The following is a 26,715-nucleotide window of genomic DNA, read 5'->3' on the forward strand; positions in this document are numbered from 1 at the left end:
TGGTTGGATGGCATCACCGACTCAATGGACATGAATTTAAGTAACCTCCAGGAGTTGGTGATGGACAGGGAAGCCTGGCATGCTGCAGTCCACGGAGTCTCAAAGAGTCGGTCATGAATGAGTGACTGAACTGAACTGAACTGAACCTCTATTCTGCCTTCTCTGTTTAGTTGGTTTTATCCTAGTGTTCTAATTCCCTCCTTACTTCATTTTCTGTATTTGTTTTTGTTATTTTCTTAGTGGCTACTTCTGATAATAATATTAACCTTCTAAATGTCTAGCAATTTAATTTGAATCAATGCCAATGTAGCTTTAGTAGTATAGAAAAACTTCTCCTTTGCTGTTCTGTCTCCAACGGTTTCAGTTTGTTGTTGTCCCAGATGACTTCTTTTTAAACCATGTGCCATTAACTTAGATTTCTAATTACTTTTCTATGCATTTATGTTTTATATCACATTTTTTTTAAAAAGGAGCTGCAAACAAAAAATAAGATAATGCTGACTTTTATATTTTCCTATGAAGTTACCTTTACTAAAGTTATCTCTTTGTATGGTTTTGAGCTACAGAAGAACTATACAAAAAAGATCTTCATGACCCAGATAATCATGATGGTGTGATCACTAACCTAGAGTCAGACATCCTGGAATGTGAAGTCAAGTGGGCCTTAGGAAGCATCTCTACGAACAAAGCTAGTGGAGGTGATGGAATTCCAGTTGAGCTATTTCAAATCCTAATGATGATGTTGTGAAAGTGCTGCACTCAGTATGTCAGCAAATTTGGGAAACTCAGCAGTGGCCACAGGACTGGAAAAGGTCAGTTTTCTTTCTAATCCCAAAGAAAGGCAATTCCAAAGAATGCTCAAACTACTGCACAATTGCACTCATCTCATACGCTAGTAAAGTAATACTCAAAGTTCTCCACGTGGAGCTTGAACAGTACATGAACTGTGAACTTGCAGATGTTCAAGCTGGATTTAGAAAAGGCAGAGGAACCAGAGATCAAATTGCCAACATCTGTTGGATCATCAAAAAAGCAAGAGAGTTCCAGAGAAACATCTATTTCTGTTTTATTGACTATGCCAAAGCCTTTGACTGTGTGGATCACAATAAACTGTGGAAAATTCTGAAAGAGATGGGAATACCAGACCACCTGACCTGCCTCTTGAGAAATCTGTACGCAGGTCAGGAAGCAACAGTTAGAAATGGACATGGAACAACAGACTGGTTCCAAATAGGAAAAGGGGTACGTAAAGGCTGTATATTGTCACCCTGCTTATTTAACTTATATGCAGAGTACATCATGAGAAACGCTAGACTGGATGAAGTACAAGCTGGAATCAAGATTGCTGGGAGAAATATCAATAACCTCAGATATGCAGATGACACCAGCCTTATGGCAGAAAGTGAAGAAGAACTAAAGAGCCTCTTGATGACAATGAAAGAGGAGAGTGAAAAAGTTGACTTAAAGCTCAACATTCAGAAAACGAAGATCATGGCATCTGGTCCAATCACTTCATGCAAATAGATGGGGAAACAGTGGAAACAGTGTCAGACTTTATTTTTCTGGGCTCCAAAATCACTGCAGATGGTGACTGAAGCCATGAAATTAAAAGGTGCTTACTCCTTGGAAGAAAAGTTATGACCAACCTAGACAGCATATTAAAAGCAGAGACATTACTTTGCCAACAAAGGTCTGTCTAGTCAAGGCTATGGTTCTTCCAGTGGTCATGTATGAATGTGAGAGTTGGACTCTAAAGAAAGCTGAGTGCCAAAGAATTGATGCTTTTGAACTGTGGTGTTGGAAGACTCTTGAGAGTCCCTTGAACTTCCAGGAGATCCAACCCGTCCATCCTAAAGGAAATCAGTCCTGAATATTCATTGGAAGGACTGATGTTGAAGTGAAATTCCAATATTTTGGCCACCTGATGTGGAGAGCTGACTCATTTGAAAAGACCCTGATGCTGGGAAAGATTGAGGGCAGGAGGAGAAGGGGACAACAGAGAATGAGATGGTTGGATGGCATGAGTTTGAGTTGGTGATGGCCAGGGAGGCCTGGCATGCTGCAGGCCCTGGAATTGCAAAGAGTCAGACACAACTGAGCGACTGAACTGAACAGATGGCTTTGAGCTGCTGTCTAATGTCTTTTAATTTCAGCCTGAAAAGTTCACTTTGACATTTCTTGTAACTTCTGTGACCCCCAGCTTCTATTTATATGGAAATGTCTTGATTTCTCCTTCATTTTTAAAGAATAGTTTTGCTAGACACAGAATTATTGGTTGATAGGGTTTTCTTTTTTCCCTTTAATCACTTTAATGTGTCATCCCCCTGCATTCTGGCTTCCATGATTTCTGAGAAATTGCTGTTAAACTTACTGAAGATACATTATATAAGAGGAGTTGTATCTCTGTCTTGATGCTTTCAAGAGTCTTTCTTTGTCTTCCAACATTTTGATTATGTGTGTGTGGATCTCTTTGTGTTTCTTCTGGTTAGAGTTGGTAGAGCTTTTTGGATGTGTAGATCCAACACCAAATTGGTTATTTGTTGTTGTTGTTTTGTTTTTAGCCATTGTTTCTTTAAATATTCTCTCTGTCCCTTTCTCCTTTTTTTCTGGACTATAATATTGTTTATATTGATGTACTTGAGGGTACTTCACTGGTATTGTAGGATCTGATCTTGTCCCTTCATTTATTTCTCCTCTGTTCATCAGACTAGATAAATTCAAATGGCATATATTCAAGTTTAGTGAATCTTCTGCCTGCTCAAATGTATGTTGAAGCACTCTAGAGAATTTTACATTTCAGCTATTGTAGTTTGTAGCCTCAGAATTTCTATTTGAATCCTATTGGTGTTCATTTCTTGTTGATATTTTCTATTTGTTGAGCTATCGTTTTCTCTTTAATTATTTGATCTTTTTTTTTTTTTTTTTTTTTTTTCTTTGAGCATATTAAAGACAGCTGATTTAAAGTCCCTGGTTGGATGCTTAGTCTCTGGGGTTCCCAGGTATCAGTTCAGTTCAGTCACTCAGTCATTTCTGACTCTGCAACCCCATGAATCGCAGCATGCCAGGCCTCCATGTCCATCACTAACTCCCGGAGTCCACCCAAACCCATGTCCATTGTGTTGGTGGTGCCATCCAACCATCTCATCCTCTGTTGTCCCCTTCTCCTCCTGCCCTCAATCTTTCCCAGCATCAGGGTCTTTTTAAATGAGTCAGCTTTCTGCATCAAGTGGCCAAAGTATTGGAGTTTCAGCTTCAATATCAGTCCCTCCAATGAACACCCAGGACTGATCTCCTTTCGGATGGACTGGTAGGATCTCCTTGCAGTCCAAGGGACTCTCAAGAGTCTTCTCCAACACCACAGTTCAAAAGCATCAATTCTTTGGCACTCAGCTTTCTTTATAGTCCAACTCTCACATCCATACATGACCACTGGAAGAACCATAGCCTTAACTAGACAGACCTTTGTTGGCAAAGTAATGTCTCTGCTTTTAATATGCTGTCTAGGTTGGTCATAACTTTCCTTCCAAGGAGCAAGCATCTTTTAATTTCATGGCTGCAGTCACCATCTGCAGTGATTTTGGAGCCCAGAAAAATAAAGTCTGACACTGTTTCCACTGTTTCCCCATCTATTTGCATGAAGTGATTGGACCAGATGCCATGATCTTCGTTTTCTGAATGTTGAGCTTTAAGCCAACTTTTTCAGTCTCCTGTTTCACTGTCATCAAGAGGCTTTTTAGTTCTTCTTCACTTTCTGCCATAAGGCTGGTGTCATCTGCATATCTGAGGTTATTGATATTTCTCCCTGCAATCTTGATTCCAGTATGTGCTTCCTCCAGCCCAGCATTTCTCATGATGTACTCTGCATATAAGTTAAATAAGCAGGGTGACAATATACAGCCTTGACGTACTCCTTTTCCTATTTGGAACCAGTCTGTTGTTCCATGTCCATTTCTAACTGTTGCTTCCTGACCTGCATGCAGATTTCTCAAGAGGCAGGTCAGGTGGTCTGGTATTCCCATCTCTTTCAGAATTTTCCACAGTTTATTGTGATCCACACAGTCAAAGGCTTTGGTTTCTACTAAATTCTTTCCATCCTAAAAATAAGTCATACTTTCCTATTTCTTTGCATGTCTCATAATGTTTACTTGAAAACTGGGCATTTTGCATATCATAAAGCAGTAACTGTGGGAATCAGAAATTAATCCCTCCCGGAGTCTGCTGTTGTGACTTGTGGACCACAGTTGTCTATTTGTTTTGTAATATTTCCAAACTACTCTTGCAAAGATTCTATCCTTTATTATGTGTGGTCATGTAAGTCTCTGTTACATTATCTCAGCAATTAGCAGTAACCTGATTGGAATATCCTAAATGCCAAAATGTAGTAGCTTCTTTGTTCATTAATCACTCCTCAATTATTGTAAAATTTCCTATTAGTATCCAGAGTTTCAAAGAGTTAATTCTGTAAATTTTTGCCAGCCTAATGATTGCTTCTATAGGGGAATGGATCTATGGAACTTCTTTCTTTGCTACTACTAGTGATATTACTCCTTAGCAGCATTATTTTGTTCTCTTTGGGGGAAAACGAATTAGGTGCTACAACTTTATTTACTCATATTCTTCTTTGTTATTACTATATAAATTTTTAGAAAATTTTCTCTTATGATTTCAAAGATACATAGGCTCAAGATGAACATGTAGATGTAAAATAAAAGTCACTGTTTTGGACTCTGTAAACTATTGTTATTTCCATAGGTGTAATATTTATGCTAATTAAAAAAATTTAAAGGAAATTGTCATCTTAGAATTAAGTTTAGTGATTTTCTTTCTTATACTAACAAAAACACGATTTGGAATCATCGTAGGAATAGCCCTTTGCTTAATTTCTTTTCCTGCTTGTTTTGGGAATGGTACTCACTAGTCTTAAAAAAATTTTTAGAGTAGCTTTATTCAAGTCTTCATTCATCTATCAAATGCACTCGTTTCCAATAATTGAGTTTAGTAATATGAATTATTTTGTTTATTGCTGATATTCCAATAGTTTTTAATGATTATGGAGTTAAAAACTACTTTCTCTCTATAAACTGTAGTTTTACTATAATATCTATGTAACTAAAGAAATAGACTAGTATATTTGTCAAAACTAAAGAAATAGACTAGTATATTTTTCAAAATTAAAGAAAGGGTTTTGCAAAATATCTCACATAAGTTATGAATCTTATGAAAGTTCTGTTTCTAAAGAAAAATGTTCAAACTCAATCCATGATATATATCAATATCCTGCTTCACAAAAAATATATAATATTTTTAAAAAGTGAGATAAATCTTTATAAAAAACAATTAAATTTTTGTTTCTCTCTACCCTAAAAATGCCTTAGGGAGAGCCAACTTAATTTTAAATAGTTGACTTATTTTATTTTTATACACATCAATTATATTATATTTATATGTGAAAATATGATAATGATTAATAAACTGCCATGAAATATTCTGTTGGTGCTTTTGAATAGTGTATCTTTAATGTGGCAGCTCTTAACAGTTAAAGGAACTTTGACAGTTAAGTAATCCCTTCACCACTTAAGTAAAACAGGATTTTATTATTAAGTACATTGCCTGGAAATGGTGTGTCTTTTTCATTCACACTATAAACAGTTTTGTTAGATTGGTAATCCTGCTTGTCAGATTTGTTCACTGTTTGATATTAATCAGTAGGTTTATAAAAGGTACAGCACTGGACTGCAATGAACAGAAAATGCATTATAAATAATGTTTCCATAAATCACAGAGAGTCAGACACCTCTAAGTCTGAGGTATACAGAATATTTTGACATTTCGTGGGTGGTTTGATAGTTTGCTACCAAACTAAAAGTTTAATAGCAAAGCTACTGTCCATTTCATTACAAAAAGTTCATGGGATATCATTTTTTGGAATATTTAATATTAACTTTTTCAAGTTTGTATCCTTCTAAAATATGCACAATAAAATGCAGTAATTACATCATAAATTATATACTTTAGATCATAAACAGTTATATCACATATCTGATTCTTCTTTAAATTTCTTTCTATAGTTCAGAAAGCTTTCGACATCACTTACCTAAATAGTCCACTGTGTAGTTAGAAGTTTTATTCACAAAATGTAATTTTTAAACTTTCAAATGTTGGGGCTGATTTGGAAGTGGTTTTACAATTTTTTAGGAACTCAGGTCTTTGAATATATACTGTTCAGGGGTTTGTTATGAGGAATCATTAAATTAACAGCTGCTGCTGCTGTTGCTAAGTCGCTTCAGTTGTGTCCGACTCTGTGCAGCCCCAGAGATGGCAGCCCACCAGGCTCCCCTGTCCCTGGGATTCTCCAGGCAAGAACACTGGAGTGGGTTGCCATTTCCTTCTCCAATGCATTAAAGTGAAAAGTGAAAGTGAAGTCACTCAGTCGTGTCTGACTCTTAGCGACCCCATGGACTGGAGCCCACCAGGCTCCTTGGTCCATGGGATTTTCCAGGCAAGAGTACTGGAGTGGGGTGCCATTGCCTTCTCTGAAATTAACAGCTAGTTAGGATAAAATGATGTAAAATGACTCAGGATAATCCTGTATAATTCCTGGGTGAACATATAAGTATTTTGCTGGTTTGGCAAATAGATCTTTTTTTCCAAAATATGTAGATTACAGAAATTAATATATACATGTTGACCAGAAGCAATTTGGCCTAAAATGTTCTTTGACTTCTCAGTGTTTCCTGGCTCCTTCCAAGCCTTCCAGCTTTCCCTGTGGCTATCTGCTCCTCATGCTCATAGTTTTAAGGGGCTGGCAAGTTTGAAATATTCTCCATGCTTAGCTAGTGTTTCCAAGTTGCACAAGACTATTATTTGAATTATTATCTGAATTCTTCTCTCCTTGCCACTCTCTTGTTTCTGTCTTTGAGCCCTGAATCTTAATATTTCCCTCCCAGATGAGAGTTTGCTCTGCTGTGGCATTGGCAGATTTCAGCAAATGTTGGAGGGCAGTGGGGAGCTCAGAGAAACAGAGAGAAGAAATCATGTCCATTTTTAACAGGAGTCAAAACTACTTAGTCCTGAGTCTACAGTAGGAACAGAGTCTCGAATCTGTTATTTAAGATCTGTTTACAATTGTAGTCATGTATGGATGTGAGAGTTGGACTATAAAGAAAGCTGAGTGCTGAAGAATTGATGCTTTTGAACTGTGGTGTTGGAGAAGACTCTTGAGAGTCCCTTGGACTGCAAGGAGATCCAACCAGTCCATCCGAAAGGAGATCAGTCCTGGGTGTTCATTGGAGGGACTGATGTTGAAGCTGAAACTCCAATACTTTGGCCACTTGATGCGGAGAGCTGACTCATTTGAAAAGACCCTGATGCTGGGAAAGATTGAGAGCAGGAGGAGAAGGGGATGACAGAGGATGAGATGGTTGGATGGCATCACCGACACAATGGACATGGGTTTGGGTGGACTGTGGGAATTGGTGATGGACAGGGAGGCCTGGTGTGCTGCAGTTCATGGGGTCACAAAGAGTCGGACACGACTGAGCGACTGAACTGAACTGAACTGACAATCCTTAAATTACTAGCATATACATATAAATGATAAGTAGGCTTTTAAGACTTCTATACCATCAACCCTTTCACTATTCAGTGATAGAGAACTGAAGAATTATTCTTAACAGACCTGATTCACAGTGTAATTTCTTTGTTTTTTCTTTTTATGAGTGCAGGATTGCCGATAAAAATGCAGCCAAGCAACAGGCATTTTGGAGTCTGTTCAGGTGTGGCACCTGTGTGAATGTGTGAACTCACAGTCAGGAGTCAGAGACCTGCATTGCAGGATGTGTTTAGACCATGGCAGACAAATATATCTCAGATACATTAGGGAGTTGATCATATATACTATGAGTTGTGAGCCAGAAAATCTGGCTTCTGGTCAAGTATTTACCATTACCTCTACGTTCTCCATTAGTCTCTAAAACTTGTGTGCTACAATTTTTATAATTAAAAAAGGGTTGCAGTCTATGGTTTCTCAAGCTCCTTAATTCTTTAATAGCTATATGATGATACTGAATGTTATATGTCTTCACAGTAAATGCTAATAAAAGGAGAAGATAAACTATGAAATAGGGGAGAAGAGGCAAGAAGCAACTACTTTTTTATTGAAAAAAACATATTACATATTATGCATAATGATAGAAAGGGGAATAAAGGAAATAATAGACCAATTACTTTTCTTAGTGAGCAAATGTTTGCAGTTTTTAAGTTTATTTCTAAGTTACAGGCCTTCCTTCATAAGCTTTATGTATGACATGAAACTCCTAACAAATACAGTTTGCCTTTCTTTTGTTATTATTTTTATAAGATCAAGAATATTTATTATTAATATTAATACATTAGTGGACAGTTTTATTCAAAGGTTTAAAAAGTACACTAAAGTATTATCTGGGCTAGATTCATTTTAGGAGAAATCATAAACACAGAGAAACCATAATCCTGGTGTAATGTAGGAATCTAATTAAGACTAATGAGGCAACATTAAATTTAATGTATGATGCATTTTATATGTCTCACCATTAGAGCTGCAGCAAGCTGTTCATCAGAGTCGATCTTTGGTGACTAGCCCCCTACAGGCATCCTTCAGAAACCTAGGTTTAGGCTGGCATTGCTGCAAAGAAGTCAACACAAAAGCAACCATGAAGTCGGTGGACACTTTGAATCATCTGCTGGTGGACTCAGCTGGCCAATAAATGCAGATAGGTTTATGCTGTTGAAGAAGTTCTCCTAGGTTTCAAAGCCTGAATGTTGAATTTAGGAACACCAAGACTCACAGTCAGTGACCAAAGACATTAGCCCAATAGAGAAGGGAAGCAGGACAGAGCAGGTAGCAGAGAAGAAGAGGAGATAGTTTAACTGGATTCCTAAGATTTAGAGCTATTACTGATGTGGAGGAATTGAGGAGGATCTAAGGAGTGGAATCTTTTGTGCTAAAATTTGTACAGAGATTATCTGATGTGCATTTAGGCAAAAGAGAATGGAAACTGGTTCCCAGGAATCTGAGTCTCACATAAAATGATAAACATCTACATAATATCTAGCACAAATTATAATAGCTGATTTTTTTATGGTTTGTGTATTAGGCAGTGTTTTAAGTGCTTAATATGTATTTTCTCATTTAGTTTTTAAATAACCCCATGAGATAGCCATGATTATTGTCCAATTTTACATGAAGGAACACTGAAGTAGAGAGAGATTTAATGTGGACTTACACAGTTAGTAGCCAAGTAGAATTAGAACACGTGAATCTGAGTCTAGGAAAATGGGCTTATATTTTTACGTTAGCCCATATGTACTTAGATCCAGCCTGTACCCTCTGTTGCAAAATGACAATCCCTTCACTTATGTTAAATTTTAAAATTGAAATATCTATTGTAATTTGTCTTCTTAAATAGAAACCTGAAGTTCTCTGAGCTTGGGTCATGTTGCCCTGAAACTTTTATAAATGGTTTATAAAATTGTAATCTTTCTAGATGTGGGATGATTCTGTTTTTAAGAGCAATGGTTTATCCTTCCTAATTGTTTCTGCTTGTTGACATACAGGCTTTGTACAAGGTTTCTGAAAGTTTGAATTCGTAGCCTCCTGGATCCTGTTGGTCTCAGGGGATAGTGATTCAGATTTGTTGTTTGATGGTTCAGGCAGAGAACAAACCATGTGTATCCATAGAAGACCAAGCCAAAATTCACTAACTGTCTAACAATATTAAGTTCTGCATTGTGGGGACTATAAGACTGCTGCTCAGAAGGGAAGTAAAAACCACTTGTTTGCTGCTTTCAGTCTTCCTTGTCTATCTTAACTCTCTATGCTCTTTCTTTTTCTGCTGGCCCAACACTCCCTACAGAAGGTAACCACGTTAGGATTAGTAAATAGCAGAGCTGAGAGTTAAACCCAGGGATTGTGGCTCCTGCACCCACATGCTTTACTGCTCACTACAATGCTTCTTGTTGTTTAGTTGCAAAGTTGTGTCTGACTCTCTTGCAACCCCATGAACTGCAGTCCATCAGGCTCCTCTGTCAATGGGATTTTCCAGACAGAGATATTGGAGTGGGTTGCCATTTCCTTCTCCATGGGATCTTTCTGACCCAGGGATTGAACTCTCATCTCCTGTATTGGCAGGCAGCTCTTTACCACTGAGTCAACTGAGAGTTAGTTTCCCTTGGTGAACTTGAAGATTTTCCCTCTCAGTTGCTTTGGTAGCTATTGGGTTGGCTAAAAAATTTGTTTGGATCAGCTCAATATTAAGCTAGAACCTTTTACACTTGCACAGCAAACTGAAAAACTTGGTTAGCATGAAGGTGAACGAATCTTTCTGGACAGAACTACATATGGATATAGTTCTAGGTCACAGTTTTCAATGAAATATATTATACAGAATAAGACCAATGCTTGAGTGGCTGTGAATTACAGATTAGCTTAAACATGTACAATTTGATTTAGAACCTGTAAAAAAGGATCTTTTCTTTATGACTAATGCAGCTTATAGACATTTGCACAGTATGGTGACAAAGTGTAAAACTCTAAATCAGTTGGTTAATTAATTTTCTACATGCTAAGGTGAAACTAGAAAGATGAAAAGTCCAAATACTTTCTAAAATATCTCCCCATAATTAGGGATGAAGAAGGCAATGGCGACCCACTCCAGTACTCTTGTCTGAAAAATCCCATGGATGGAGGAGCCTGGTAGGCTACAGTCCATGGGGTCGCTAAGAGCCGGACATGACTGAGAGACTTCACTTTCACTTTTCACTTTCATGCATTGGAGAAGGAAATGGCAACCCACTCCAGTGTTCTTGCCTGGAGAATCCCAGGGACAGAGGAGCCTGGTGGGCTGCAGTCTACGGAGTCGGACATGACTGAAGCGACTTAGCAGCAGCATAATTAGGAATGGGTTACCTGCCTGTTCTTTAAAACATACTTAAGTAAGAGACTATCTAGTGGTTCTATAAAGGTTTCTCAAATAACATTGTCTCCCCACCCCCTCCTTTTTTGGATTGATGATTTCGTTAAAAGCTATTCTCCAATTGTAATTTTGCTTTCTCTGCTTTAATGTGGTCTATGGGGTTCATTAGATCCAGCCTGTTAATGGCATCAGCTGGGTTTAGGTTTCATTGCAGCTGAACCTCACCATTGCTAATCACTTAGCTAACATATGCCAATATCATGGTACCTAATGACTCCTTCTGCAGTGACTACTTTATATTCCCATGTCTCCTCCTCTGAAAGGCTAAAGTAACATTGATTATCAGTATCAGCTGAAGATGGTGGGAGCACTGATGACTTCCTCTCTCTTAGACGACAACATACGTACTTGGTTCAGAATCTTTAAGCTTTGTTGAGCATTTTTAGTGATCCATTTGCATCCCCTCCTCATCCCTATCCAGGCCATATGGTTGTCACATGAGGCAAAAATCAGGTGCTTCCATTTCCAAAATAGTGTAGACTTTTTCCATTTGTTACTCAATTTTTGCATCCAACATTGTCTAGGCTTTAAAGTGGCACAGCTCAGTCATCTTAATTTACTTTCGGCAATCTCATTGCTCCCTGGAGACATTGAGTGAGTAGGAAAACACTGCAGATGTGTAGGGACAGCATATTGCTCTTCAAAATTTTTGGTATTCTGAGATAATTTTGATCTGTTTATCTTTTTTTGGTTTATTTGATATTTGAGACCAGAATAAAAGGTGCTATCAAATCCTTTTCTCTCTCTCTTTTCTTCTAATGTCATTACATTACAAAGGGAAAGATGAGAATCTATCATTGAGGGGCTTCTGGCTTTGCAGGAAGTGGGTGGGCAGCAACACAGTGTGATGGCAGAGAGTAATTCTGCTTCAAGGAAGATACTGCCCAACAATTTTTAAAACTTAATAGGATTAGTCATGGGAACTATTTTTAGCAGAAGTTCAACTTTATCCATGTATTTTAATGTGGGAAAATTGTGTCCTTTTCCCTCTGCTAATGTTTGATGTATTCCAGCCCTCCTGTGAGCATGTTGGAGTATCTTATGGGACCTGGAGTGGAGGAGAACTTCCTCTTGGATTCTCTCTGTTTTCTTTCGTGAAAATGACATTCCAAAGCTGTTTCACTTTCTGACAGGAAATGGAGCCTTGCCAAAAATGATTAAAGTCCGAGAAAGCATAACAGTTCCAAAGCTGCAGCCGTGCTTTAGGAGTCCTGAGTTTGACATGGTGTCAAACAAACGTGAGATATTGTTTAATAAATTTGAATAATACAGAGATAGGAAAAAATCATTCCTGGCTTATTGCAGTAGTGATTTGAATTAAGTATGTAAAAGACTGTCTACATCTAATTAAATTGAAACAAATACCTAAACACACTTGTGTAAGGTTAGCCTAGCCGATGACTTTGTTCCATTATACTAGTTTTATGTGTGAGACAAAAGTATTATTTTAAACTCATGTAAGTTTAAAACGGTATACATTTCTGCAGTTTGTCAGGGAAATGACTTCTGTTTATGTGACCAAACCTGTGCATAGTGGATAATTTTTAAAAATATAATTAATTAAACTAAATTCATCAATAAAATCACTTAGAATGAAATAGTTTTGTTTAAATAGGTTAAATAGTAATTGAAAACTTTAGTCAATATTTGGAATCATAAGCCCAAAGGCTTTTTATATAATAGCGGCCTCAATTATTTCACTGACAATCTTAGTTAAATTATTTTCTCTTTCCACCAGAGAATTATGCATTTGTGTTTAATTATATACTACCCCTTCTTCCAAATAAAACTGACCAAGAAAAAAAAATGCAGCTCTCTCAAATCAATAAAAAGTAATACTTAAGGGAAAAAAATCCTTAAGAAAAACCTTGTAAAACATGGTATTTTTTTTTTTTTTTAGCTCCTTTGAAAGACTATTATTTAAATGAACTAATTTTATTATTTCTTTCTTTTACTCTTTGGGTGTATACTTGGAATATGTTTTTAGTGCAAAAAGTTGAAAGTTTTCTGTACCTATTGACATTTGACGAGCACTACGATTCATGACCACTTTTTAGACAAGCTAAATTGATTAGAGAAGTCATTCAATGTCATGGAGTACCATTTGTCACTTCATAAACAGCTACAACCTGCTGCCTACAAATGCAGAAGGACTGCCAAATAAATCACATCAAATGGTGGGAGTAGACAGTATCCCTTCATCTATAATTGGTACAGCCTCTCCTGTCACGTTTGTTCATACTTGTGATTCTGGTGTGGATTGACACTGACATGGAAAGGGCAGCCACTATCAAAGACGTTAGAGAGTCTATGTTTCGGTGATGTATGTGCTAATAGATATCCATCATAATATTACATTAATGTCACCCATGTATCAAATGTACAACTTAACCATCTAGATATCTGATGATATGCCCATGTGGTTCTGTTCTAAGAGGAGATAAGCTCTTTGGCTTTGAAGGGAAATTGATAGATGAAAGAGGAAATAACATGGTTAACAGATCTATAAGAGAATATTACAAATGTAGCTTGCATGTGCCATTTCACTGTACATAATTGTAAAGCTCTATCTTTTAATTTCAAAATAAAAATAAATATACTTTTTTTTGCTAATTTCAAAGCAGCTTCATTTTAAGAATTTTGTTTCCTTGTCAAGAAAAAAAAAAAGGCCCCTATTATAATTAATGCTTTGTACTATGTCCCAGGTTTAGGCTTTCTTAGGGTCAAAACTCTTTTTCCCTGAAGTATCTGTGTGTATGCAATGTGCAGCTGTGTGTATAAGTATACACACACACACACACACACACACAGGCTTTTGTATATATTATACCATAATACCACACTAACATTAAAAATTAACATAAATTAATGAAGACAATATACTTCCATAATGTCAAGTCTTTAAACACTGTAGACTCCAGGGAGATGGAAATGGACTTGAGTTGTTGCTAAAACATCTCTAATATATTGTATTCCACTCTGCAGAGATAATGGCCGTGTCCACATGATAAACTGGAAAATTCAGTATTACTTTAGAACAGCTTTGTTTTATTGGACTTTTACTCTTTGCAAGGAGCTTTGCATATATTATCTCATTCCATTTCACAGTAAGTAGGAGAGGTGGCTGTTTATATTCCCATTTCCTAGATGAGGAAATGGAGGAACCAAGAAAATAAATGAGGTACACAGTATCATCCATGAAGGATAAAAACTAGGATCCTGGACTGTCTGGATCCTACCCTTTTACACTGTGATATAGCCTCAATCAAGCTTTTAGAACTCAAAAATAAATCCTTGAGAGATGTGCTTAGTCACTCAGTCATGTCTGGCTCTTTGCGGCCCCTTGGACTACAGACTGCCAGGCTTCTCTGTCCATGGGATTCTCCAGGCAAGAATACTGGAGTGGGTTGCCATTCCCTTTCCCAGGGGATCTTCCCAACGTCAGGATAGAACTCAGGTCTCCCGCATTGCAGGAGGATTCTGTACTGTCTGAGCCATACCAGGGAAGCCCGAATATGTTGAGAGATGAACATATAGTAATAACACCAACAGAGAAAGGAGGCCAATTCAAAATCTCTGAAAAATTTCCCTTTCTGAAGTACCATATTAGTTGATCCTGGGAGCAGAGGTGTCTGCAGAAATGAAACATTCTCTATGAAAACTCAGGCTTGGGCTTGAAATACTCTTAGCCCCCCTCACCATGGCTCCCAAATAAGAAGCCTGTCCAGAAGAAAGTGGGTCAATGTGGAGCTGTTGGAAGAGGGTCATGAAGATGCTATTTGCTATTCATATTAAAATAAGCCAATCATTCAAACTAAAGATTCTAACTTTACTATTTAATTAGTTAGAATATTCCACAATATTTTATTACCTTCTATGAAGAAAATCGCCCTTGGAAAAATGCAGGAACATTCTGCTTACTAATGAATGGAATTTACAAATAACTGTTTGAAGGATCTGCTTCACTTTCCCAGAGGATCTTATTCCCTAGAAAAAGTTGGATTCAACTGGGAACCTGGAGAGGTGTATATCATGAAAAAAAGTTACTGCAACTTTTGTCACAATATCCATAACTAGAAAACATGATTTTTCTATAGGTTAATTCAGTTAAAGTCTATTAGATGTACTTACTGACATAGAATTTGTTTTGAAAAGGTATAGTGAACCTATTCTTCTTTTCTAATATAGATAGTCAAAAGGAAACAGACATGAATTCATTTGAAAATAGGTTTGGACAAATAAATGGCAAATGTAATTCTAGTTATTTAAGTTATGAAAAATGGAAGGCTCCTATTGATAAACAATGAAGAATTGACCAATATCCAAAGCAGGCAGCTTTCATGGGACTGTGCTCATTGTCAACAAATGTTGGGAAAAGGTCAATGGTTAATTAAATAATCCATCACCTCAGGATAGAGAGTAGTTCTCAACTCTGACAATCAGTGACAGAAATATTAAAAGGTCAAGAAATGAGTTACAATATATTCTGTTTTGTTATTATGTATTATAAAGATGTGACTCTCTTAAAGATGTAAAGGATACAAAAGGCTCTTATCCTACTATAAGTATGTTTCCTAAAAAAATATACTTTGGATTATTTACTGATATGAATACTGAGAATTCTCCTGAAGCTAGAGACTTCTTTGAAATTTTGTACTTTTTGAAAAAGAATCTGTTTTTGATAGTGAATATTTTGTCTCGATACTTGAAAAAGTATGTGATGGAGATGGAGTAAGGGGCGGGGGAGAGGCTTCTTTTTTGAGAATCACTTTCACTGGGGCTTGGTGATTTCAAACCATTATTTGCTTTGTAAATAAACATCACTGCAAAGATGGTAGCTTTCAGCTGCTGACTGTACTTTCTTGTGATGGTGGATAACTCAATTGCTCTCAGAGAATAGTAACATCTCCAATTTCCTTATGTCAAGTACAGAATAACCCTTCTGTAAATTAAAAGTATTACACAAACTTGATATATTGATTTGACCTAATTTTCTTTTGCCTGGATTTGTTTCCTTACTACCCTTTCCAAACATTAGTTATTATTATTTTTCAGTGGGTATTGATATTTAATTTGGGCTGCCTTATCTGGGCTTCCCAGGTGTCGCTAGTGGTAAAGAACCTGCCTGCCAAGACATAAGAGACACAGGTTCAATCCCTGGCTCAGAAGATCCCTTGGAGAAGGGAATGGCAACCCACTCCAGTATTCTTGCCTGGAGAATCCTATGGACAGAGGAGCCTGGTGGGTTACAGTTCATGGGATCACAAAGAGTCAGACATGACTGAAGGGATTTAGCAGGCATGCATGCCTTATCTAGCAAAATTTTTCTCCATCATCCTCCCTTATTCCATCTTCCTGCCCCAGAGTGCCATTGATTCATTCCTAGTTTTCAAGTCTCAAGTGTAAGCATTCCTTTTTTTCTGTACTGGAGATTGACTAAGTGAAAACCTACTCATTTTTGTCTTTCCACCCGCCTTTCTCCTTTACCTCTGTGGCCAAAATATGGAAAACAGACAATGAAAAGAGGTGCCCCAGAATAACTGCTTTCCAGGAAGCCATAAATCATATGTGATTAAAGTAATTGGCAACAATAGAAGGAAAATATGTTCTTGTGCTTTAGCTCTTTAGTTTTGCATTGAGAGGAAACTGGTCACTAGTTGAGATCCCACAGGTTAAGGAGAGATAATGCTTTATTTGAATAGAAAAATGAAGCCTCTTACTTGTCCCTTGAGAAAGCAAGGCTTGGAGAGTAATGGTCTATGGCCACGTCACTGCTGAAATGTTCTTTTATATGGCTTCTAAATGAGGGGTGCTTCACCAGGGACTTTGACCCATGACTGTGCATGGCTTTACCCCCTTGCTGTCTGGGTGAATGCTGCTGTTTCGAATATGGGCAAGTGTTATATGATTATTTTATCTCTTACTGTAAAGTGTTTTGAGAGACTTTGTATGAGAAGCAATATAAAAATAAATTGAATTGAACTGTGGCTTCACCTCCCCACTTTTTAGTGCTGAAACCTTTAGAGCAAAAAGTGCAGTGCTGTGACAAAGGACAAGATTAAGATGATGTCAGGAAAATGGTCAGCTCTGGAGAGCCCTGACCCTCCAGGAGGTGTGTGTGTGTGTGTGTGTGTGTGTGTGTGTGTGTGTGTGTGTTAGTTGTCACATTTGCCTATGTGTTAGACTAAAGCCTTTCCACAACTGGGATAAATCATATTTGTGTTCTTCAGTTAGTCATTCTGAGGAGTCATAGGATATCCAGAATCTACTTCCAGTTAATGCATTTCTGTGAAGACAAGAAGACTTGTTAATTACACAAATATCTCTTTTACATAACATATCACTGTGCATTAAAAGCCCCTGGTTAGCCTCTAAAAGGCCAGGGTCTGAACCACATCATATTACTTTCAGAATCCACAACTGCAATAATTTTTCTTTTAAAATAAAATAATCTTGGCTTAGGGTAATAGGTTTTTCCTGCAGAAATGTGATTTTATGTTTTATGACACCGCATCAATACATTATTTTAATAAATGGCTCTTGGTTCACCAGAAGTGCTGTATTTTGACAATATCAGCCAACCTTTTCATTTGTTTAAGCAGGAAAAGTAGGGTGCCAAAATAAAGCTACTCTAGTAGAACATCTCAAGAATGTTTATGAAAACTCAGTTATAGCTACATTTATTAGAGTTAAAGCATAGTACTAATTTGTCATGCAGAATTCCAGAGAAGTGAGTAATTTCTGCATTTCTCTAAATGCCAGGGTTTTATATTTTGAGGTAACCATTTGCTTGTAAATATGAAACTAGCAAAATGGACTATAATGTGACAAAAGGTATCAGAGATTTGTCATTATCTGACAATAGTTATTGGATATATTTGCTACCATGCTATGGCATTTCTCATAAAAGTAAATTGGGGAATGAAAAGATTTATCACATCAGGCTCTCTGACAATGGTCCAGAATTTTTAAAAATTTGAATTAGATGATTTACTAGAGGTTAGAAATGGCTCCCCACTCTCTGTCCTCACAACACAGAAATTTTCTTACATACATCATGCTTATCTTCATCAAGTCTCTCTGAGACCCTCTGATTATGGATAAGCATTTTCAGTCCATAGACAATCAGTCTTATTACAAACTTGTGACCACACTAACTATTTAATTATCAAAATACAAAGAGAAAAATCTCTTTCAGGACCCAGAAACTTTCTTGTTTATAAGGTTGCAGAGAGCTCCCCTCATAGATTTGTTGTTTATGACTCCTTTTTATCTAAAGCTCTCAACAATATTTTTATATAATGAGTCAGATTATCCAAGGTATCCTGGGGATAAGTAGGAATATGATTGTCCCTTGGCAGTAAATGGTGACTTTGGGCCTGAAAAAATGAATATCCATTCAAAGGTGCTTATTATCTTAGGATGGCACAGAGACACTCATAGTCATTCATTTTTGTGTTTAATCTTTGTGGGACAGTATGCTCTTGTTCCGAAGTGACACTCTCCTAACCCTAAGATATCTCCTAAGATAACAGAATAATATATACAACATATGCACACATTAATGCATATATTAGGATTTCTCATTCAAATGGTTCATTTCATAGAAAATATAGTTGTACCTAGCAATTTATATGCAGAAGTACGAATAGATCTCAGAAACAGATGGGGACTGGGGTTGGGGGAGAGATATATTTTGCAATTCATCTAGTTACAGGTCCAAATGCCTCATTTTTACTTCTTCCCTGCAGTAGACTGAATGTTTATATCCCCCTAAAATCCCAGTCCCCAGTGTGATGACATTGGGAGGTGGGGCCTTTGAGAGTTAGTTAGGTCATGAGGGTGGAGCCCTAATGACTGGGATTAGTGGCTTTATAAGGAGAGGCATGAGTGAGATAATGTCTCTCTCCATCGTGTGAAGACATAGTGAGAAGGCAATCATTTACAAATCAGGAAGAGGGCACTCACCAGAACCTGATTGTGTTGTCACTCTGGTCTTATACTTCCAGCTTCCATACTGTGAGAAATAAATGCTTGTTGCTTAAACAACCCAGTTTATGGTATGTCAAAGTAGCTGAACTGATTGCTTCCCTCCACCCCACGATTATACTTCTTTTCCATTTAGACCATAACTCCATTTATTTTTTAAAAATTAAAAAAAAATTAAAGTCCATTTGATTTATAATGTTGTGTTAGTTTCAGGTGCACAGCAAAGCAATTCAGATATACACATTCACATATATATTTCCCATGTATATATTCCTAATATATATACATATTTTTGTTTTTCCTTTTCCATTATGGGTCATTATAAGATATTGATTAAAGTTCCCTGTGCTATATAAAATAGGTCCTCGTTTATCTACTTTATATATAGTAGCATATATCTGTCAATCCTAAGATCCTAATTTATCCCTCCCTCCCTTTTCCCCTTTGGTAATTATAAGGTTTTTTATTTTTTCTTTAATATGTGTGAGTCTGTTTCTGTTTTATAAATAAGTTCATATTTATCATATGTTTTGATTCTATATATGAGTGAGATTTGTGATGCTTTTGAACTGTGGTGTTGGAGAAGACCCTTGAGAGTCCCTTGGACTGCAAGGAGATCTAACCAGTACATCCTAAAGGAGATCAGTCCTGGGTGTTCATTGGAAGGACTGATGCTGAAGCTGAAACTCCAATACTTTGGCCACCTCATGCGAAGAGTTGACTCACTGGAAAAGACCCTGATGCTGGGAGGGATTGGGGGCAGGAGGAGAAGGGGACGACAGAAGATGAGATGGCTGGATGGCATTACCTACTCAATGGAGCATGAGTTTGGGTTAACTCCTGGAACTGGTAATGGATAGGGAGGCCTGGCGTCCTGCGATTCACGGGGTCGCAAAGAGTCATACACGACTAAGCGACTGAACTGAACTTACTTTACTTAGTAAGATATTCTCTAGGTCCATGCATGTTGCTGCCAATGGCATTATTTCATTCTTTCTTATGGCTGTGTAATATTCCACTGTATTTATGTACCACGTCAACTTAATCCATTGAAGGGCATTTAGATTGCTTGGCTACTGTAATCAAAGCCACTATGAACATTGGAGTGCATGTATCTTTTCAAATTAGAGTTTTGTCTTTTTTGGGCATATACCTAGGAGTGAGTTTGCTGGAAGATGACTCCATTTCTAAATGAGTCAATCAATAGCTAACATTATATATAACCTGGGACTTTACTGCATCATCTTTGTTCTCTTTTCTCCTCTGCTGTACTTATGTGACTCTACAGCTACTGTGCACACATTTGCTGTGTTCCGGGACATAGGATCATTCACTTTTGTTCAAATATGCCAAGTGTTTTCATGACTGTGGGCCTCCATTCATGATGATTTCTAAGACTAAAATCACTTTCATTATCTCTACATATTGAAAACCCGTTCATCTTCAGTTCTTTCCTAGTTTAAGTGGCAGAAAAGAGCCTCAGTTTTCCATCTGCAAACTGAGGATATGTAGCATTCTCTTTCAGTGTGATTTTGGCAATCTAGTGAAAATATGAGTTTGATCCTTTAGTAAAATGCCCTGGTGTTCTTCAATTAATCACTTCTCTGCAAACCAGGAACATATTGTACTTAAAATATTCAGCCTCTTATTATGCATGCATATGGAAATATCTTTTTCTATGCCTTGTAAGACCTAAGGAAATGCTGAACATTATTTACGCCTATATAAATACCTAATATTTATAATAAACTGGGGGATCTAGACTTAGTGGGAACTTAATAAATATTTTTTAAAATGGACTGTTCCATATGTTCAGTGTCCCAAATGTTCCAATATACATCTTGAACTATTTTGGACCAGTAACAAATTGAAGTTGGAATTAGTTCAGTTCATCAAGTTTATTTTTACTGCAATGTACCCAACACAGTAAGTGCTTCTAGTTGCTACCTTTGGACAGACTGCCAAAGAGATATGATATATGAAATACATCAATGTCACTTTTTAGTTCTGCATGACTTTCTTACAGTAACACAATCCAATTGGCAAGTTGATGAAAGCCTAGAAATGGAACTTCATTTAAAGGCTCTCAGTGGTGCTTATACATCCTATATTTCCTGCTTCATATTTACCAGTGTTGGTTCTGGTTTTTCTATATTTCAGATAGCATTTCCATGGCAAAAAGTTCATACTCCATAGTGTGAGGGACACTACTTCAAGTTACTTCTCTTATGCCAAAGGTACCAATTATGGCACAGAGGATGAGGGAAGCAACTGAAACAGGTCATTTGGTATTGTCATGTGACACCTGAAGTGGTATAATGTAACACACACACACACACAAATTGTAAAATGCAAGACTTCTGAAGGTGTGATGGGCTCCTTTATCAGAATTCAATGACTGGCTAAGATTAACTGTCTTTGCTCGTTAATAGAGAGATTTGACACATTCTAAAAGGTGAACTATTGAGTCTCACATTCTTCTCCGTATCATTTAATCATCCTCTTTGATAGCAACTGAACAGCTAGTGGACTGGGAACAACTTTGCCTTTTCAAAACTCTATATAAAAATGTCTCTTAAATTTTTTTGGGTATATTTATTTATCCACAATCTGTTCTCCCCCTCAGAGGAAGCTGGCCTCTTCAAAATTTGTGTGGAGAGCTAAACTTCTATATTGGCAGCTTAGTGTCCAGTTCAAAACCACATCCCACAAGGCATTGAGTAAGAGACCAGAGAATCTTCACGACGCCATCTTTAGATTGAGATCACATGGCTCTGAATATGCCTACTGTAGAGCTAGTAATTTTAGGTTTAAACGTTTGCCAAATTGACTTTCCTCAAACTGCATGTACCTTTTACCTCTGCCAGTCAAACCCACAAGTTTAAACTATATGGAAGGAAAAGAGCACCGAATCCCTTCAAATATCCATTTTGCTTATATTTTTGAAGCAAGAAATGGAAAAAAAAAACTTTCTATTAAAGAAAGAGGTAACATTTGCCCTCGGCCAGGGGCTTTCAAGTTCTCATATGTCTCAATGAAAGCCAACCTAATTAGTATAAATCAGAATTTTGTATTATAGACGTTCAAGAATAATGAGTTCTATTATGAAAGATTTCAGTAGGTAAGATATATGCTATTCAACGGAAAAAAATAAACAAGCTTCATTTCTTCATTAGAGGATGCTTATTTATAGTGCAATATATATCTACCTCGACTTTGACATTAAAGTTTTGACTGCTTTTTAGCTATAAAATTTGATATTGTTGTGGCAGCTGCGCTATTCGAATGATAGCTGCAGTACAGCTGCTATCAGTGAGGGAGATTTATTGCTTCCCTACATGGATAAGGATATGTGCATATTTACTTTTAGTTTTATTGCTGGTGTCCTATATTTTAATGACACAAGGTGAGATAAAAGAACATTATAACATTATAATCAAGAAGCCCTACAAATACAAATGGCTTGCTTCTTATGAAACTTTGTTTTAACTGTATGCAAATTCCTGTCTTTTCTTGCAGTGAAACAGTCTAAATTGGTAGAGATGTTACACTCCTGCACATGCCCTTATGCTTGTTTTTGGCATTTCTTTCACCAAAGGCACTGGATAGGAGAAGGAAGGGAGGAGAGTAAACAAGACCGGGAGAAAGAGAAGAGAGATGAGTGAGTATCACTAAGTAGTTCAGATAATTTTTTTGTGTGTGGTAACTAATTTCTGAGAGAAATTGGTTGATTTGAAACTTGGGATTCAACTTCAAGCCAATTTGGAAGCATGTAACTTGCTGTTTGAAAGACAATAAAGAAAAGGGATAGAAAGTTGAAAAGTTTTTTTTTTTTTTCCCCCCACTGATTTTGTCTCCTGTTCTTTTTCTTAATATTGTCTTGAACCAATAACCTAGTGACAGATGGGGAGAATTCAGTGTGCTTGGCAGTTTAGATTAGATTTGATAAGCATTCAGGTCTATTTGGTATTGAAACAGAGTTGGAAATCACATGAAGACAGCCTTTTCAGAAAAGTCCCATTACTTGGTGGTTTCTGAAAGTTAGTTCACAGTACTGCTGGAAGAGTCTTTGGCGTACTGAGGGATTTCGTGATTGATACCAGGCAGCACAGATGTGCCTGATGTGCCTTCAAGGGTCTTAATGACGTTGTTTAATACAGAAAAAAGTTTTGCTTTACTATGAAACGAAAACTGTTCTTTCGTTATCCTAGATCCTTGAACTTTCCCATATTCTCACATCCTCTTCTTGATATATTTTCCTGTTTGTTTGTTTAGACTTGTGGGTTTAGAATGCTATGTTAATCATTTCTGTTTAAATACTAACAAATCTGTGGAATTAACAAGTATATGTGCCCTGCAGCATATGAGATTTAAGAAGACTGGTTTTGATCTTTCAGTTACCAGAGAAGTATTTTACAGCTCTCAAAATTTCCTCACATACATATTTGAAAATAAATCGGCCATTCAAAATTTGTAGAGTAAGCAATCAGATCATTTTACCTGGACTTATAGAAAATGAAAAGACAGATTCCTGCTGTCTTTATCCTTTTTTGCTCAGTAATCTGGTAGCCTTATTGGTATTATAAGTTAATTTGATGTTTTAGGTACTTATGTTTGCCTAAGAGTCTTATGTAGGGAGTTTTCTTTACTCTTTAGCCATATGTAAACCACATTTTTGTTAAGTATTTATCAAACTGCAGCTCCTAAAAAATTCATAGGTGTCTTTTTAACAGAGTCCAAATTGCAGCCTTTCTGAATTAAAGACAGTTTTAGTACATGAATTATTATTCCTGTAATAATTGCTTGCAACTGAACACTTGGAGACCATCTTTGATAAATATAGAAATGACTGAGTTTGCTAAATACTCTTTTCATTATAATAAAGCTATGCCAGTCAATTAACTCATTTCTCAAGCATGTGAGCACATTGTACACCAAGTACTGAAATGAGAACATTAGATATTACAGCCTTGAATAGATTTGATACCTGTTTTGTTGTGGGGAGGGGGAGGAGTAGGAGGGAGGTATTCATTTACCTTCTTATTTCCTCATGCAGAAATGCCTTGGTTTAAAGTGAAAGTTGCTCAGTCGTGTCCTACTCTTTGTGACCCCATGGACTATATAGTCCATGCAATTCTCCAGGTCAGAATACTGGAATGGGTAGTCTTTCCCGTCTCCAGGGAATCTTCCCAACCCAGGGATTGAACCCAGGTCTCCCACAGTGCAGGCAGATTCTTTACCAGCTGAGCCACAAAGGAAGCCAAGATACTAGCGTAGGTAGCCTAACCCTTCTCCAGCGGATCTTCCTCACCCAGGAATCAAACTGGGATCTCCTGCACTGCAGGTGGATTCTTTACCAACTGAGAAATACTTATTAAAAACATGAGTAAAACTTCCAGATAACTATTTTTTTTAGCCCCAGTCCCCCTACCCTGCATCATTAGCCTCTACTTCCCACCTGGCAACCAGTGACAAAATTTAGTCCTAATGGGTATTTTACCCAGGCCTATTTAAAGATTATGCACATACGATTCTATTTTTCAAGTGTTCTCTAAATAAACCTTTAGCATGTATATGTGTCCTTTTGGTAATTCAATTTTCTTACTGATGTGAAAAAATCTATAAAAATGAAGAATTTTGATTTTAATATTAAATGCTATAAGTGACAGCACTTATCAAAAGTATGAAATTTTACTGTGAGTAATACACATGAGAAAACTTCTGGTGAAGAGAAAATTTTCACATGGATAAGATTACAAATAAATTTAAATTATTTTAGTCAGGCGCTTAACTGCGTTTTGGAGAAGGCAATGGCACCCCACTCCAGTACTCTTGCCTGGAAAATTCCATGGACGAGGAGCCTGGTGGGCTGCAGTCCATGGGGTCGCTGAGGCTCAGACAGGACTGAGCGACTTCACTTTCACCTTTCACTTTCATGCATTGGAGAAGGAAATGGCAACCCACTCCAGTGTTCTTGCCTGGAGAGTCCCAGGGACCGGGGAGCCTGGTGGGCTGCAGTCCATGGGGTCGCACAGAGTTGGACACGACTGAAGTGACTTAGCAGTAACTGTATTTTATCCTAAAATTAGTGCCCTGCTTGATTAAAAGTAATGACATCTTTGTTTCAGTAAACTTAACATGAAACACTATACAATGGAGAAAGTTTATTTAGAATTTGAGTTTAATCAATATTGTAAAGTAATTAGCCTCTAATTAAAATAAATAAATTTAAATTAAAAAATAAAATAAAGCAGAAAAAAATAATTTTAGAGTGATAATTTGCTTTTATTTCTTTTAAATCCTTTAGCCTAAAGATGCTGCAGATACTTAATTGATTGATGGATTGATTTCAGTTTAATATATGCTTCCTCAGCACATTTGGTTTGATCATTTTTGATTGGATCAGCTGATGACTGGTTATTTAGTAACTGGAAATTTGAGTAAACTGTCATATATCCAATTTTTAACTTTGAAGAAGTTTGTGAAGAGTCCCTCTGTAGAGTGAGCAAGAAAAATTGAAGGATTAAAATGTTTCAAATGCATTTACATTGTGGGTGTCCCTTTTATCATGGAGAAGAATGGCTGCATCATCCTTTGCAAACTTCCAAGTGGGGACAGCACTTGGGGTTGATGAGTGAGAATGTGGTGGTTTGAAAAGATCATGGAGAAACCAGCTTCTGAACTGGGAATTTGAAAGCACCCTAGCACATCATTCCTACAGCAAACCTAGAAAATAGCATGACTGGACATGTTAAGTAACAGAGGAATAGAGACATTTAGATAGTTTGTATAAGGTCTCCCAACTATATGAGCCACAGTCAAAATGCAGGAACTGCCAGAAGAATCATTAAGACTATAGACAAATGTGCTCCAGTAGATATATGTGAACCACAGGTGCAAGTCTCATATGTAATTTTAAGTTTTCTCGTTACAAAGAATAAAAGGAAACTGGTGGAATTAATTTCAATAATATATTTTACCAAATATATCCATTTTTATTTCAAGATGTGATAAAATTTACCAATAATGTTATATCTTTCTCAAAGATGTAACATATTAATGTACAAAATTCCATGTACATTTTTGCTTACAACATGTTTCCTTTTGAGCTAGTCACATGTCAGGGGCTCAGTAACTGGGTGGCTGGTGCATACCATATTGAACAACATAGCATTAGAGTACTTGAGAAACCAAAAATGGCCCACACAGTATTGTATCTGATTAGTCAGAGACTCCAGATAAAATGATCCTCCTGACATAAATATTAATTTTAGGTCATACAGGAGTGGTTTTGTTAGGGGAAAAAAATACATGTTCTAAGGGAACATATTACTTAAATTAGAGCACAGAATAGCTTAGAAAGGTCATTTAAGTCAGCTGGTTGGTGAAGCTCAAGAGACATGGCTTTCTGGCTTCAAAATCTTATTTTTATTATAATTGAATCAACAAAGATTGTTAAGTGCTACTATTTCTGAGGAAGGGGTCACTGCTTGAGGTGCATAGAAGCCAATACTATGGCACTGATTTTAGAGAGAGAGAGAGAAAAAAAAAAAGACCTTTATTGCCAGGTCTACTGGCAAGGAGCCCAGAAGCCCAGGGCTCAAATCTGTCTTTCTTACCTGGGATTCAGGGTGAAATTTAAGGGGTTAGGAGAATTTCAAACTCTGAAGCTGATTGGCTGCTCCTGAATCAATCATCAAGCTACTTGGGCTCC

General features: G+C 37.0%; 1 long non-coding RNA gene across 1 annotated transcript in view; it reads left to right on the forward strand.

The window, feature by feature from the left end:
- Positions 1-26,715, forward strand: part of LOC138990220 (uncharacterized) — a 154,392-nt gene that overhangs the window by 124,675 nt on the left and 3,002 nt on the right. Inside the window, exon 3 of the long non-coding RNA XR_011466339.1 lies at positions 22,521-22,662. This is a non-coding gene — a long non-coding RNA (uncharacterized lncRNA). The remainder of the gene's footprint in view (positions 1-22,520; positions 22,663-26,715) is intronic.

This window comes from Bos mutus, chromosome 2 (genome assembly GCF_027580195.1).
Source record: "Bos mutus isolate GX-2022 chromosome 2, NWIPB_WYAK_1.1, whole genome shotgun sequence".
Classification (NCBI taxonomy): Eukaryota; Metazoa; Chordata; class Mammalia; order Artiodactyla; family Bovidae; genus Bos; species Bos mutus.